This window comes from Vombatus ursinus, unplaced genomic scaffold, assembly GCF_900497805.2.
Source record: "Vombatus ursinus unplaced genomic scaffold, bare-nosed wombat genome assembly UNPS02015175.1, whole genome shotgun sequence".
Classification (NCBI taxonomy): Eukaryota; Metazoa; Chordata; class Mammalia; order Diprotodontia; family Vombatidae; genus Vombatus; species Vombatus ursinus.
This window is the reverse complement of record NW_020954953.1, coordinates 1,212,908-1,229,436: the sequence shown is the minus strand read 5'-3', so window position 1 is coordinate 1,229,436 and position 16,529 is coordinate 1,212,908.

Here is a 16,529-nt window from a genome sequence, read left to right as displayed (position 1 = left end):
AAAGAAAGAAAGAAAGAAAGAAAGAAAGAAAGAAAGAAAGAAAGAAAGAAAGAAAGAAAGAAAGAAAAAGAAAAAGAAAGAAAGAAAGACTCTGTCTCAGCCTCACTAGGCAATCAAAAGAGACTACACCAACCCTTTGTAGGGGATGAAGAGAGCCTCCATATTTGGAGAGGTGGGCAAACACAGGCAAGACCCCCAGGGCACCTCTTGTTAAATGATCTGGGCATGCTCCAAAGGACCCATTTCACAAGTAATAACACATCTAGGCAAGTACAGAATGGATTGAGGATGGAGAGAACACTAATAACTGAGGGAGTAGAAGAGAGAGTTTTTATATAGAATATAGCAAGTGAGCTGTTTTAAAGGAAGATATGGATTTTATAAGGTAGAAGAGGTAGAAATAAGGAGGAAGTATGCTGGGGAGGAGAAAACTTGTCCAAAGGATGGTTGAAATTGGGGAAACAGGGAGTATACCAATTTGACTAGAAAGTAGAGTATAGAAAGTAGAGTAATATGAAATATGTCTAGAAAATCAGGTAGGATCCAGATTGCAAAAAAAAAAACCTTTAAATGTTCAACTGAGCACTTGGCATTTTATACTAGAGGAAATAGACATAGGGATAGTGATTTAAACTGATTTCACTGATTTAGGGAATATCAACATGAGGAAATGCTATCAATAAAGGTCAATGTCACCCATGCAATTATGATCTACAGGAATTTTATGAGTTCGTTGTCAGATATATTGGGTTTGAGATGAAAACAAGACATATTTCCAGGCCCATAATATAAAATTATGGTTATTAATCAATAAAATAAATACAACAATGAGTGATAATTAAAAGACTTCAAAGATCTATAATTTAATAATAAGTATTTGCACTATGGAAAAATAATTTGGTATGTGTTTTGGTGTTATAGAAAGAATAAAATAAATTTTCCTTTCTAGTTTTCCCTTCTCCAAATGCTATAGGATTAGGCCAACCAAAGTAGGTAGAGCCAGGAGGAAAAAGATCCTTCCCTGGATAAAAGACTTTGTAGAGGTGGAAGTATAGAAAACTTCTAAATTAAATAAATTAGAAAACATTGTAAAATAATTGTATTGACATAATTTGTTTTTACATGATTCTCCTCTACCATCCATTGCTTATTAAAAAATAAATAAGAAGGGGAGGGGGGGAGTTCAGCAAAACAAATCAACATGATTTTAAAAATCTGATATTATATGCAGTGTTCTATACCCATAATACCCCATCTCTGCAAAGGATAGATGAAAGGGACCTTTTCATATCTTTTCTCACATTTCACAGCATTCAGTTCCTATTGCTATATTATTCTTTCTATTTGTACTATTATATTCATTGTATATGTTGTTTTCCTGGTTCTGCTGACTTCATTTTGAGTCATTTTATAAAAGTCTTTCCATCCTTCTCATTACATTCATCTTTTTTTTTTTAACAGCAGAGTAATATTCTATTACATTTATGGACCCAAACTTCTTAATCCATTCTCCAGTCAATGGGCATCTACTCTCCCCACCCAATTCTTTGTTGATATAAAAACTGAAACTGAACATATTTGGTATATATGGGATCTTTTTTTTGGCAAGGACTTCCTAGAGGTATATGTCAGGCAGTGGGTTCTGTGTGTCAAAGGATAAAGACTTCTTAGTCAAGAAGTCATGAAATTTGATAGACTAGCAAAAGAAAAGCATTTTAGGCATAGGGTAACCAAAGAGAGATAAGGCTATAAAGCCCTTTATGTTAATGAGAATCCAAAGAGTACTTGGGAAGAGCACTACAAGTCTCAACTAGTCATGGAAGAACATTGGCTTTCATTTAATGGAGGTGATATTGGTGTGATATATTTATACTTGTCAGCTGCTCTGCTCAGCACACATTTTTAATTGTTTGCTTTATACTCAGGGTCTTTTATAAAAGAGAGTAGCTGAATTAGTTTCATGCTTTCTGACAGAAAATGGCCACTGTATCTACAGGTGAAAGATAGCTCCCCTCTTGATTACTATTATAATTTAGAAAATTAGTAGTATTGATGGTGACATACATCAACATGCTCCCACCAGTGATGAAGTTTTCTCCCTTGACATCTAAATTTCCTTCCCTTGAACACTTTCTCCATTAGGTTTGGACCTGAGTGACAGGAAAACCTTGCTTATTTTAGCTAGTGAGAATGCTTCTCTGAGAGTTAGGCAATGAATATATATCTTTGAAGACCCTTTTAAGCTGATTAAAATATAGGCTTTCCTAACTGCTAACATATTGACAATCAAAAAGGAATTGAAGGTCAAATTCCCCGGGAAGCTTTAATTAAATCATATATAACACAGAAGCCAAAAATGAGAATAAGAGATCCCTGTCATTAAAGTTAACGAGTTTAAAATGAAGAAAACTTTTATCCTGTTAACTTTTCTTAACCTCTTCCCTTAATCCTCTGAAGGCTGTACCTCTCTCTTTTTGTACTTAATGGGTTCTCTTTTATTATTATACCAACTATGTCTAAAATCAAGTCTGAAAATGCAGTATCTATAGTGAAACAAAATGATCATTTCCTAATAACACTGAAATGGCAACAGCACCTGACTAAGAAAGTCAAACACGGGATATAGTCCTCTCCTTTCGCATTCCTACGTGCCCAAATGATTATTTAATTACGCAGTGTTGGGGATGAAGATAATAAGGTGTGCTATAATGATGAGATAATCTTCTATTTGTATTAGCTAGTATCTTTGCCAAGAAAATCTCAAATGGGGTCATGAAGAGTTGGATACGATTAAAAAACAACTGAACAACAAAAATGTATTTTACATTTTGTAAGCAAAGCATTACAGGGACAGATTTTTGCATTTAATCAAAATAGTTTTGAAATATATACAAATGACTTTATAATAAATATCAAGGAAAGGATGAAATGGATTATGGCTCTTTTGCTTTCCTTTTTTTTCCTTGGGAATTTGATTTATTTACTAAGGACTTAAAAAAATTCCTTTTTTGGTTAAATAGTAAATGCTAACATTTTATAGTGTTTTCAGGTTTGCAAAATAGTACGTATGCATATATGTGTGTATGCACAAGCATATAATCACTCTATGTACATACATATATAGTATACATAAATGCATAACATATGTGTATACTATATGTCACATATAACATATGTGGTATGAACCATGCACTACAACGAGGGTACCTATATATGTATGTGTATCTATATGTATGTGTGTATGTATGTACTATATACACATATTCATATTTATATCTCTATCTTCATTGATCCTTATAAAAATCCTGGGAGGTAGGTGCTATTATCTAAATTTTACAGATGAGGAAACTAAACCCCAGAGAGATTGGAACTTGTCTAGGATCACACACCTACTAAGCATCTGAGGCAGTATTTGAATTCAGAGCTTCCTCACCACAAGTTTAGCATTTTATCCACTACATTACCTAGCTACCCAAATGGCAGGAGAATCGAGTTGCCTTTAATGATGTCACACATGAAAGACTATGAATTTCTGATAAAACCACAGAAGAAAGAGAAGAAAGAAAAATGTGTTGTTGACATTAATAAAGAGAGAGCCAAGTGATTAGAACTCTATGGTAATATCAAGTTTTCTCTCTTTTGCCATATCTATCAATATTATTTCATCATATGATAATTTACTCAATATGATTTCGTCACAGAATCATTCAATCATTGAAGTAATCAGCCAAACATTTCTTTAGAAATAGTCTTTTGGATGTTATGATGAGTATTACAAATGACAAAAAATGAAAGGAAAAAGATATAGGTAAGTTGTTTATTACAAGGTGCTATTTTTCTTCAGGGGCAGGGGTCTGGACTTAGAATTCCATCTTTCTGGGGAACTTGCAGTGTGGAAATTCTCCTCATATCTAAATAGTCTCTAAAATATCATGTCTTCAAATCAATGATATTGAAATCCTAACATGTGAAGAGCTTAGATTCCAGAAATTATAAGAATATGACAAATTAAAGAAGATATAGATGACTGTAATGGGTAGAATTAACATATAGTTAAGGCAACAAGTATGTAATAGATATAACAATGGTGCTAATGGGTTGGCCTTGGGACAAATGTTAATCATGCATCCCTCCATTCTTCCATGCTTTGTTCTGGGCACTTTTTATAAGCATATATGCCCATCAAGGTGTGCCATTCATATAGCCTTTCTTCTTCTTATTGGACACTCCCTTTCTTTTCTAGATTCAGTTTCTTCCTTCAGTCCCTGATCATCATTAAAGGTCGTAATTCAGCAAGCAGTTTAATTAGAGTAAATGAAAAGGAAAAGTAAAATTTTAAAAAATGGGCACATGTATTAATTACTAAGCACAACATCCATTCATTTCCTAGTCTAACCTTACAAAACAAAACATGTTATTCTCAGGTTTGAACAAGTTTTCTCTACCTTTAGCCTCTTGGCTGCAGAACGGGAATGGCAAGGAGCCAACCAAAAATTTCAGAGTTTTATAATAAACCACTACTTACATGGAACTTTGTGTCTGACGTCATCTTCTTCATTAACCAAAATACTTGCCCTGTCCCATATAACTCATATTGGGAGGCAAACGCACAGGTGAAGCATTGTCAGAATATTAGGTTAAAGGCTAGGATTACACAGACAGTTATTACCTAGGCACCTTGAATAACAGCATACATTTTCAAGACCAGAAGAATTACATTCTGGGATAGAGAAGGAACTTGTATTTATGATTATGGAACTACCACTGGTGATCTCTGAGAAATAATGGAGAAAAGGACAGGTACTCAAGAACAGGAGACAGACAAATATCACATTTTTTAAAAAAAAGTAAGAAAAGGGCAAATTCAAAGCTATAGCTAAAGGCAAACAGGCCCAAAGAAGCTTCAGATCAGCTCTTTTAAAGAAAAATCCAGTTGAGCATGGGAGAAGACATCAAGGAAAGACCTTGAACTTTAGGACACAAAATCCTGTGAAAGAAAGACTGTTGGCTGCTGCTGGGGAACAGAGTATACTGGGGCCAAGTCAGATGATAGCTCACTTTGTGTGTGGAAACCAGTGGGAAGGAAGCACAATAACTAGTATTTTATTGTTGTGACTAATTATTTCTCTTAACTAGTTATTAAACTTGGTTGTTTGTACCTACTGAGGGAATATAAGTGTTGTCAACAACCTGTAAACTGTAGTGGCCTAGGTAAAAGCCCCAGGCCCCCTACCCTAGTTATTGCTCTAGTGAAATTACTACTAATGATTTTATATTAATATCCAGCCAAATTAAAGACTGGGTTATTAATCAAACATTTGTTGAGTACTTATAAATGTGATTACTAGGAATCAGCAAGTCTTTACTAAACTAAGTATACTAAATTTCTTAATCTGGTGTTATTAGACTATGAGACTTGTATATCAGGGCACTCTCATAAGCATTCTGTTATCTGATATCTGCAGGGAATTTGCCATACTCTCTAATTATAACTTTCTGGACAAGATGAGGAAATGGAGGTTAGATGACAGTATTATTAGGTGGATGTTTCAAACCAGATATTGTGGAGACATGTTAAACTCAGTAAGTCTAAAATGGGGCTAATTACCTTTCCCCTAATCCTTCTCTCTTCTGAACTACTCTATTTCTGTGAAAGAAGCTTTAAGTTCACAATCTTGGTATTATCCTCAATTCCTCTCTGTACCTCATTGCATATATCTAATCGACTGACAAATTTTGATATTTTTAATCTTCACAACAGCTACTTCATCCTCTGGTTTCTTTTGACTCATGCAGCTACCACCTTATTTCAGAGCCTCATTACATTTCACCTAAATTATTGCAACATCCTCCTAATTGGTCTTCTTGTCTCAAGTCTCCCTCAAAACTGTTCGTATATTACACAGTGCTGTCAAAGGAATTTTCTTTAAGTGCCAATATTACTCCCCTCCCCAACCAACTCAATTGACTCTTTTTTGCCTCTAGGAAAAAGAAAAAATCCTTTATTCTAAAGCTTTGTATAACTTGGTCTCAACTTACTTTTTCCATCATCATTGGATATTACTTTGGGATCCAGCCAAACTAGCCTACTCATTCATAGCACCTCTACTCAGGTATCTATATCTTTCCTTGGCTATTCCTCATGCTTAAAAATGTACTCCTTCTTTGCCCACACATCAGAGTCTCTCCCTTCCTTTAAGAAGGAACTTAGCCACCACTTTCTACAAAAAAATCTAAAGTACTAGTGCCATCCAACCCAAACTATCTTGTATGAATGTGTTTTTATAATATGCATATGTATGTTTATATATATATGTGTACACAAATAAGCATATATCTGTTATTATGTTTACGTTACATGTATATGTATTTGCACTGATTTCCCCTCATTAGAATCAGTTAGACTCATAGTTGGTCAAATAATTGCACTCAATAAAAGCTAATGAAAGACCTATGGTAGAGGATATCAAAAAAGAAAACATTTAGAGGGGCTATGGTAGTAGTCATGAAATGTCCAAAAGGCTTTCCTATGCAGATGTTTATTTGCAGGTTTTCCCTGTGTTTAGTCTGAAAGTAAGGGCATAACCCCTATTCTGACACTGCTCACTATTACCAATTATGTCTCTGTATATTTCAGAATCATCAGAGCATAACATTGACTATGGTACTAAGAATTATGGAGGCCTTGGGATTGTGAAATGTGTGAAAGAGAATAAAGAGTGTGCAACAGGGAATGTGAGGCTTTGGAGATAGTACCAGCATGTGCTAAGCGTCTGGTAATAGCTCACATTTATATGGTGCTTAAAGTTTGCAAAGCAATTTACAAATACCTTATTTCATCTAGAATTTGGAATTCTAGCTATTTAAGTGCAGGCATGGAGTATGAGGAATGAGTCAATAAGTATACAGGAGGGAAAGAATAAGAGAATGGCTATGAACGTGTCAAGCTGTATTAAAGCTTAGAGAATAATTTTATGTTAAAATTGTATGTCTGTAATCTCCTCTGAGTAGAACACAGGGTAAAAGTGAGCAATACGCAGTTAGAGCTGAGTAAATCTATTTCTTAATGTCCACACCACAGTTACGTCAGTATTAAGGCACCATGATAAGAGATCTGATCAGATGCAGTATTGCACAGATTTGTCAATACTGCATTGGAAGATAGAGAGCCGGTGAGCGGAGGTTGGTAAGCAGGAAGCAATGAGGCACTGGTAATTGTATCATAGATCTCAATCTGGACAACACTTTTGAGTCTTGTAGACCAACCTACTTATGTTATAGATATGGAATTGAGACACAAAGATGTTGAATGAATTGGCCAGGTTCATATAGCTAGTAAGGGTCTGAGGCAAGATTTAAACCCAGATCTTTTTGACTCCAGTTTAAGAATTCAGCGCTCCCCACCAAATAATGTTGACACCCTAACCATAATACCACACCAACTTGTATGCTTCTCCATCTCCCCCAAATATTTTACACAGATTCATGAAGGTTGTAAAACTGCTGGAGCTCCAAGGGCTTCTTGCTGTTCTCTTGGAATAAAGAAAATTGCCTCATGGGTCAGGTTGTTTGTTTTCCCTATCCCCATGGTCATTTCCTTGCCTATAGTTTTCGGAAAAGCAAATGAGACTTAATTTTAGTGATGCTGTCAATGGGTTTTTAGAATTCACTTATATAGTACAGGCTTCCAACTAAACATACCTGGGTGTCCTTTCTCCAAGGTAATTTTGGTTGTTAATATAGCAGGGTATCCCCCTGGTTGGGAATTACTATCATTTTTGAAGTGGAATTTAGGGAGATATTCAAATACTTTCAGAAAACATATCACCTGAGTACTAAATAGATGAAGTCAAGAATTAATTGATGCATAAGTCCTGGAAGAGGAAGCTTTGGAAATTTTAAAGTATTAACAGAGTATAAACTCCATATTACCTCTCAGGGCACCCTGCTTATATCTTGATGGGTCTGGTAAGCATGTTCATTCAAAGAATAACCCAAAGGAGCAAAGGAAGGAATGAACAGGGACTGGGAAAGGTAGGGGGAAAGTGACAGAAAAAGTAAGTCTGTGTTCCATGTAGTTGAGGCCCAAGTTCAACTATCATAGGGTGAATCCTGGCATCTGCTTTAATTATGGATTCCCAAGAACCTCTGGCCCTCTGGTGTTGCTAGTGCTGGTTTCAGGTGAAGGACAGAGAGCATATGGAGTGATAGCAGTAGAAAATCAATTAGAACCCTCCAATCCTCAAGTATACAGCCATACTGAGCTGGTCTTGCTCCAGATTTCTGAGTGGATACCTGGGGCAATGGACCTATTGGTGTTGACAATACAAATAGGTCCAAATTACTGCAAATGATTGGGTCCTAGGAAATGGCCACATTATTCAAAATTACAATATATTTAAAGTATTAAAATTGTGCCAGACCAATGGAGATATTCAGTGTAAATCAGAAAAATGGGGTCACTTTTGTCATCATCAACTTCCACACTATCTCTCTGATCTTTTCTTTTGTTTCTACTCACCAAGAAAACTTCTGTATTAGCCACTATCACCTCTCCTTTCCTGCAATAATAGGTCTTCATGGTGCCAGGCTCTTATCTTTTCAATCTGTCCTCCACATAGCTGCCAGAATAGTATTTATGAGGCACAGGTTTGATTATATTCCTCTGCTATTCAAAAAAACTTCAGTGGCTCACCCTCACATCTAAGACAAAATACCATCTCCTCAGTTTGACCTTAAGTCTCTCCCTCTTGCTGGCTTCCTCCCTTTTAGCTAACCTCTATTAGCAGAACATAGACTGAGTCACTCTTTTTTTTTTAACTTTTCCATTAGTTGGAAGGTGAGAGGATGCAAGGGGTTTGGCTTTCTCTTAATACAACCACTCTTCTATTCACTCAAACATAGCAGCTTTCAAAAATAAGAATGAGAGTGATCATTTCTCTCAGAAGCAGGGTGTCCTTGCCCACTGCCTTTCAGCTTCTTTTTATGTGCTATCTCCCCACATTAGATTATGAGCTCTTTGAGGACAGGGTCAATCTTTTGCTTCTTTTGTATGCCTAGTGTATAGCATGTTCCCTAGCACATAGTAGATGTTTAATAAATGTTTATTGAATGAACTTAAAAGGGGGATAGTGAACTTGCTTGCTTCTTATTCACCCAGTCTCTTTCCAGATAGCAAAGGCTATTACCTTGCTTTAGCTTGAAGGTTGAGACTCTCCAAGCCAAATATATTCCATTTCAGAAAGTTTATTTAAATTAATAAATGCACACTAGAAGATTCTTTCTCATTTAGATCAAGCCCCTATACAGGAAAAAAAAAAGCCTGGAACTTTAGACCAAAGGTTAAGCCTCTTTCCTTTTTTGTAGCTTTCTATACCAAGCAAGAGTCCTTTGCTCTCTTGAAATCAACCTGTTCACAAATAAGGATATATACAGCTAAAGTGCAATTGCGATTGATTTGAAAATGTAAACTACTTAAACAAAGAAAATGATAAAGGTAGAATAAAGATAGACTTTGGATCAACTTCTACGGCTTACAGCATGTCACCATCTTTTCCATCTCCTGAAGAACAATCAGTGAGTCTCAGTCTGTTCCAACCACGTCTCTTTTCAGGGTCCTAGGCATCTGTAGAGAGCAGCCAATGAAGCCAAGCTGCCTCATTGCTGAGTCTCTAGTACCACGATCCAGCTACAATTCCTATATCAACTAAAAAACCAACCAATTTAAACTGTCATTGTTCCTACTAAGGCATCTATTCAATACTCATTATAGCTCCCTAGTCCCTCCCAGGATGGGAAAAAACAACACTGCCTGAATTTCCCACACAGCTAGTCCCTGAAATCTCTCTGCTCACACAGATTTATATCCAAGACACTTTCTTCCCTTCTACATACTCTGAAATCCAGTGACACTGACCATTTTGCTTTTCCTTATACATTAATTTATATATCTTGTTTGTAAACAGTTGTTTGCATGTTATCTCCCCCACTAGATTATGATCTTTCTGAGAGCAAGGACTGTTTTTGCCTTTCTCTGTATCCCTAGCGCTTAGCAAAATGCCTTGGACATAGCAAGCATTTAATAAATGCTTCTTGAGTAATTGACAAAAGACTGTTGTTACCTTCCTAGGTTTATTTCGTATCATTCCCCTTTATAGACTCTATATTCCAGACAAACTGAATTATCACTCTAGCTGTTTTCTGAACCTGACATTCAATCTCCCACCTCTGTTCATAGTCCTCATGAATTAAATGAACTCTTCCCTTATCTCTTTTTACCCTACAGAATCTTACTCTTCTTTCGAGGATCAATCCAAGTGCCACTTCTATGAAATTGGTCCTGACTTCCTCACTTTTTAGAGATCTCTCTCTCCTCAAATTATCTCATACTCATTTACATTTGTGAAACAGTGTAATTTCCTAGAGGAAGAGGCTTTTGTTTTTGTCTTTATATTTCCTACCTCCTACAGGGTCTTCCATAATTGATTGGCATTTAATAAAATGTGGGTGAAAATGAATTGAATTGAATAGTGGATCTGCAAGTAAAATCCTTTATTCCTTGAAAGGAGTGGGGATAATGGCAAGAACATGGAGGGGAGAAGAACATTAACATGTCACCACTTTACCCTACATTTCTGGTGGGAAAAGAATTTCCTTAAGAGGGAAGATTTCCTCTGAGACAGTGGGGTTCCTCCACTCAAAAGGTAAAACTCTTAAGTTAGAGTTTTATCCCATCAATTGAATCTTTCCTGTTTTCTGTCTCATATGAATATATACCATTACAGAGGGTTGCAAAAATGGTCTGGCATAAATAAAAGTTGCTAAATTGTTCATATACTTTGATTTATAGTCTATTACTGAGTTTGTTTAATAATCAAGGAGGTTACTAATAGCAATAAATGATCTACATGTCCACAAAAGGTCACAAAACTATTATTTGTGATAAAAATATAGAAATAAAATACTTGTATCTAGCATTTCAGGGGCAGCTGAACAAATCATGGTTCATAAATATAGTGAAATATTACTGTGCCTTAAGGAATGGCAACTATGAAGAATTCAGAAAATATAGGAATACTTGCATGCAGTGATGTAGACTGAGGAAGGTAGAAACATAGACCAATATTCATAATGAAAACAGTGCAAATAAAATCATCATGGAAAATTGCTGCAAAACTGTAATCAATTACAGCTATCAATCGTAGTGGAATACTGTCAAAATTTTAAGGGATACATCTCTACTTTTAGTTAATGACTAATTAACTGGACCTTGAGGAATGTATGCTTTGTAGGTAAATGTCTACCATGTCAAAAAAAAAGTAGCAGTATTAAAAAAGGTAGACTGGCACAGAAATGTCAAAACCCATTCTCTTAACCTGATGAAAGAATAAAGCTGTCCCCAAAACAATGGGAATAAGAAATAGAAAAAAATGACTCAATGGTTTCCAGAAACATTACATGTTTCTGAGAAGGTCCTCTCTGTTCCAAGTATCTGAAAGAGTTTTCTAATATCTTAAGGGCAAGACTTAGAACATATTTATTAGCATCTTCTGAAGCCAAGGTCATTGTGACAAGTCCTATTTTCTGCTTTGGACAGGTTAGTAGTTGAATAAAACAGATAGAAAGCCAAACATTTCACTCTAATAGCCAGGTAGAAATGTAATTACTGTCCTAACAATAACAGATGATGGCCTAATCAGTCTGGAGGCCATCTGCCATTCCCTAAACTTTATCATTGAAAACACAGTTAAGGGGGTTTCAGCTTAGACTTACAAATATCTCCTACTAGGTTTAAACAACTCTTATTTTGGATATATTAAGACAACGTTTAAAGTAGATGCCCCAAATTTTCCATAGGCTATTAATCAATAAATATGTCCAGGATCAAGAATTTGATACATGCCTAGAACTGAGGGAGGAATTATGAGTGATTAAAAAAAAAGTGCTCAGACTTCCACTTCTGGGAGCCAAGCTGGTGGAGTAAGAAGTAAATTGCTCTCACCCTATCTTATTGACCTCTGAAAGCCCAGAAAATATCACTCCAGAAAAACCCTGGAACACCTGAGCCAGCAGAAAGAGGGATGCAGCAGTTGTGTAGCCCAGGAAGCTTGGGGGATTAACAGGAAATGTCCCTCTTCCTCTAGGGGAGGGGGAGCAGTACAGGACAGGAGCCATCCCAGCAAGCCAGTGGCAAACCCCACCTCAGCATACTAGAGGGAGATCCTAAGCTCAAGGGTAGTTGAGCAAGCAAGTGCCAACACCAGGACCCCCTGAATACCTCAATACAGGCAGGGAAACCAGCAGACACCAGTTCTGAAAACCACCACTTGCCACAGCCTTCTCTAGCAGCCAAATCTTCCAGTGCCTCAGCACAATTCCAGGAAGCACAATTCCAGGAGGAAAAGCTCCAGGCTGACAAACATCTTCCAGCAGTGAAACATCCCTGTGCAAGGCCTGGTATAACAGAAGCCAAACATCTGAGTCAAGGCTTGGGTGAGCAGGCATCATCCAGGGACCAGAATCCCCACCCCCCACCCTGAGAGCTCCAGTGTTGCTGACCCCAGCCCAGCACCAGGTAAGCTGCCAGAACCCTACAGCCTCCAACTGCCAGCACACAAAGCCAGTGACCAGATCTGATATTCCCAGGACAAGAAGCTCAGGTCAGTGCCCTCTGTGCTTCAGCAGGAGAGCTCAACATTTTTAAAAGTCAAGAAATAGGCAAATGCCATGAGTAAAAAGGATAAATGGACAATAATCAAAGATTCTTATTGTGGGGACAGGGAAGATCAAGGCAGAAATTCAGAAGAGGACAACATAATCAATATACCCACATCCAAAACCTCAAAGAGGAATATGAACTGGTCTCAAGCCCAAAAATCCTTCTTGGAAGAACTTAAGAAGGATTTTAAAATTCAAATAAGAGAGATAGAAGAAAAGTTGAGAAAAGAAATGAGAGGTATTGGTGAGTGGGTCAGTATCTTGGAAAAGGAAGGACAAAAATTAACTGTAGAAAACAAGTCTCTAAAAAATACAACTGGTGAAATGGAAAAGGATGCACACAAACTCAAAATGGGTCAAATGGAAAAGGAGGTACAAAATCTAAAAGAAGGAAACAATTCATTAGAAATTAGAATTGGGCAAGTGGAAGCTAATGAGAGTGAGAATCAGTCAAACAGAAAAAATAATAAAAAAAATACAAGAAAATGTACAATACCTCACTGGCAAAACAACTGACTTGGAAAATAGATCCCAGAGAGACAATTTAAAAATTATTGGTTTACCTGAAAACAATGATGAAAAAAAGCCTGGACTGAATCAGGAAATCATCAAGGAAAACTGCCCTGAGGTACTAGAACCAGAGGGTAAAATAGTCATTGAAAGAATCCACCAATCACCCCCTGAAAGAGATCCCAAATTGAAAATGCCAAGGAATATTGTAGCCTAATTCCAAAATTACCAGGTTAAAGAGAAAATATTGCCAGCACTCAGAAAGAAATAATTTAAATATAATGGAACCGTGGTCAGGATTATGTAGGACTTTGCAATTTCTACATTGAAAAATCTGAGGGCATAGAATACAATATTCTATAAGGCAAAGGAGTTTGTTACAATCAAAGCTCAACTACCTAGTAAAATTGAGCATAATCTTTCAGGGGATTAGATGGACATTCAATGAAATAGGGGACTTCCAAACCTTCCTGAAGGAAAGACCAGTGCTCAACAGAAAATTTGATCTTCAAATATAAGACTCAACAGAGGCATAAAAAGGTAAACGGGAAAGAAAAAAGAAGAACCACATGTTATTAATAAAAGAAAATTGTTTATATCTCTACAAGGGAAGATGACATTTGTGAGTCTTGAAAACTGTATTGTTATTATACCCTTTAAAAGGGGTATACATAGACAGAGGGTGTGGGTATAAGTTGACTTTGATATGATGATAAAAAATCTAATTACGTGATGAAAAGGAATTGTACTGGGAGAAGAGGAAAGGAGGAGGCAGACAAGGTAAATGGCATCACATGAAAAGGCACAAAAACCTATTAAAATACAGGGAAAGAAGGGAGGGAGATGAGCATTGTTTGGACCTTACCCTCATCAGATTTGGTTCAAAGAGGGAATAACATAATCAGTTAGGTATAGAAATCCAACTTCGCCTATAGGAAGTAGGAGGGGAAAGGGAAAATAAAAGGGAGGGGAGAATAGAAGGTAGGAAAGAAGAAGTAAGTGTAAAGGGGAAGAAAAGGGAGGGGGTTAATAGAAGGCAGGACAGACTGAGGGAGACAGTAGTCAAAAGCAAAACTCTAGTGAGGAAGGAAAGGAAGAAAGGATAAAGAAAAGCATAAACGGGGGAAATAGGATGGAGAGAGAGACACAGTAATCATAACTGTGAGTGTGAATGGGATGAACTCTCCCATAAAACAGAAGTAGATGGCAGAATGGACTGAAAACCATAATCCTACAATATGTTGTTTACAAAAAACACATTTGAAGCAGAGGGATACACACAGAGTAAAGGTAAAAGGCTGGAGCAGAATATATTATGCTGCAGCTGAAGTAAAAAAAAAAAAAAAAGCAGGAGCAGCAATCCTGATCTCAGAAAAGGAAAATCAAAAATAGATCTAATTAAAAGAGATAGGGAAGGAAACCACATCCTGCTGAAAAGTACCATAGACAATGAAGTAATATCATTACTAAACATATATGCACTAAGTGGTATAGCATCCAGACTCTTAGATGAGAAGGTAAGGGAGTTACAGTAAAAAATAGATAATAAAACTATGCTAGTGGAGGACCTCAACCTCCCCCTCTCAGAACTAGATAAATCTAACCATAAAATAAACAAGAAAGAAGTTAAGGAGATGAGTAGAATTCTAGAAAAGTTAGGTATGGTTGACCTCTGGAGAAAACTAAATTGGGATAGAAAGGAATATACCTTTTTCTTGGTGGTACATAGTACCTACACAAAAATTGACTATGTACTAGGGCATAAAAACCTTGAACCCAATGCAAAAAGGCAGAAATATTAAATGCACCCTTTTCAGATCATGATGTATATGATGGTATACTTAGGCAATACTAGAGAATCAAGTAAAAAATTACTTGAAATAATAAATAACTTTATCAAAGTTGCAGGATATAAAATAAACCCACATAAATCATCGGCATTTCTCTATATTACTAATAAAACCTAACAGCAAGAGATGGAAAGATAAATTTCATTTAAAGTTACTGTAAACATTATAAAATATTTGGCAGTCTACCTGCCAAAACAAACTCAGGAACTATATGAACACAATTACAAAATAATTTTCACACAAAGTCAGATCTAAATAAATAGAAAAATATCAGTTGCTCATGGGTAAGATAAGCTAATATAATAAACATGACAATTCTACCTAAGCTAATTTACTTATTCAATGCCATACCAATCAGACTACTAAAAACTTGTTTTATAGAGCTAGAAAAAACAATAACAAAATTCATCTGGAAGAACAAAAGGTGCAGAATATCAGGGAACAAATGAAAAGAAATGCAAGGGAAGGTGACCTAGCTGTACCAGATCTTAAATTGTATTATAAAGCAGCAATCACCAAAACTACTTGTTACTGGCTAAGAAATAGAGTGGTGGATCAGTAGAGTAGTTTACGTATGCAAGACACAACAGTCTATGACTATAATAATCAATATTTGATAAATCCAAAGACTCCAGCTTCTGGGATAAGAACTCACTATTTAACAAAAACTGCTGGGAAAGCTGGAAAATAGTATGGCAGAAACTAGGCATAGACCAACATTTTACACCCAATACCAAGATAAGGTCAAAACATCTACATGATTTAGATATAAAGATGGATAATATAAGCAAACTGGGAGAGCAAGGAATAGTTTACTTATCAGATCCATGGAGAAGGGAAGAATTTATGACCAAACAAGAGATAGAGAACATTAGAAAATGCAAAATGGATGACTGATTACATTAAATTAAAAGGCTTTTGCACAAACAAAGCCAATGCAACCAAGATTAGAAGGGAAGCAGAAAGCTGGGAAATAATTTTTATAGCCAGTGTCTCTGATAAAGACCTCATTTCTAAAATATATAGAGAACTGAGTTGAATTAATAAAAATATAAGTCATTCCTCAATTGGAAAATGGTCAAAGGATATGAATAGGCAGTTTTCAGAGGAAGAAATTAAAGCTAGCCATAGTCATATGAAAAAATGCTCTAAATCACTATTGCTTAGAGAAATGCAAATCAAAACAACTCTGAAATACCACATCACATCTATCAGATTGGCTAAAGTGATGAAAAGGGAAATGATAAATGTTGGAGAAGATGTGGGAAAATTGGAACACTAATGCATTGTTGGCAGAGTTGTGAACTGATCCAGCCATTCTGGAGAGCAATTTGGAACTTTTTTTTTTATAGCCCAAAGGGCTATAAAATTGTGCATACCCTTTGACCTAGCAATACCACTTCTAGGTCTGTATCCCAAAGAGATCATAAAAATGGGAAAAAGTACTCACAT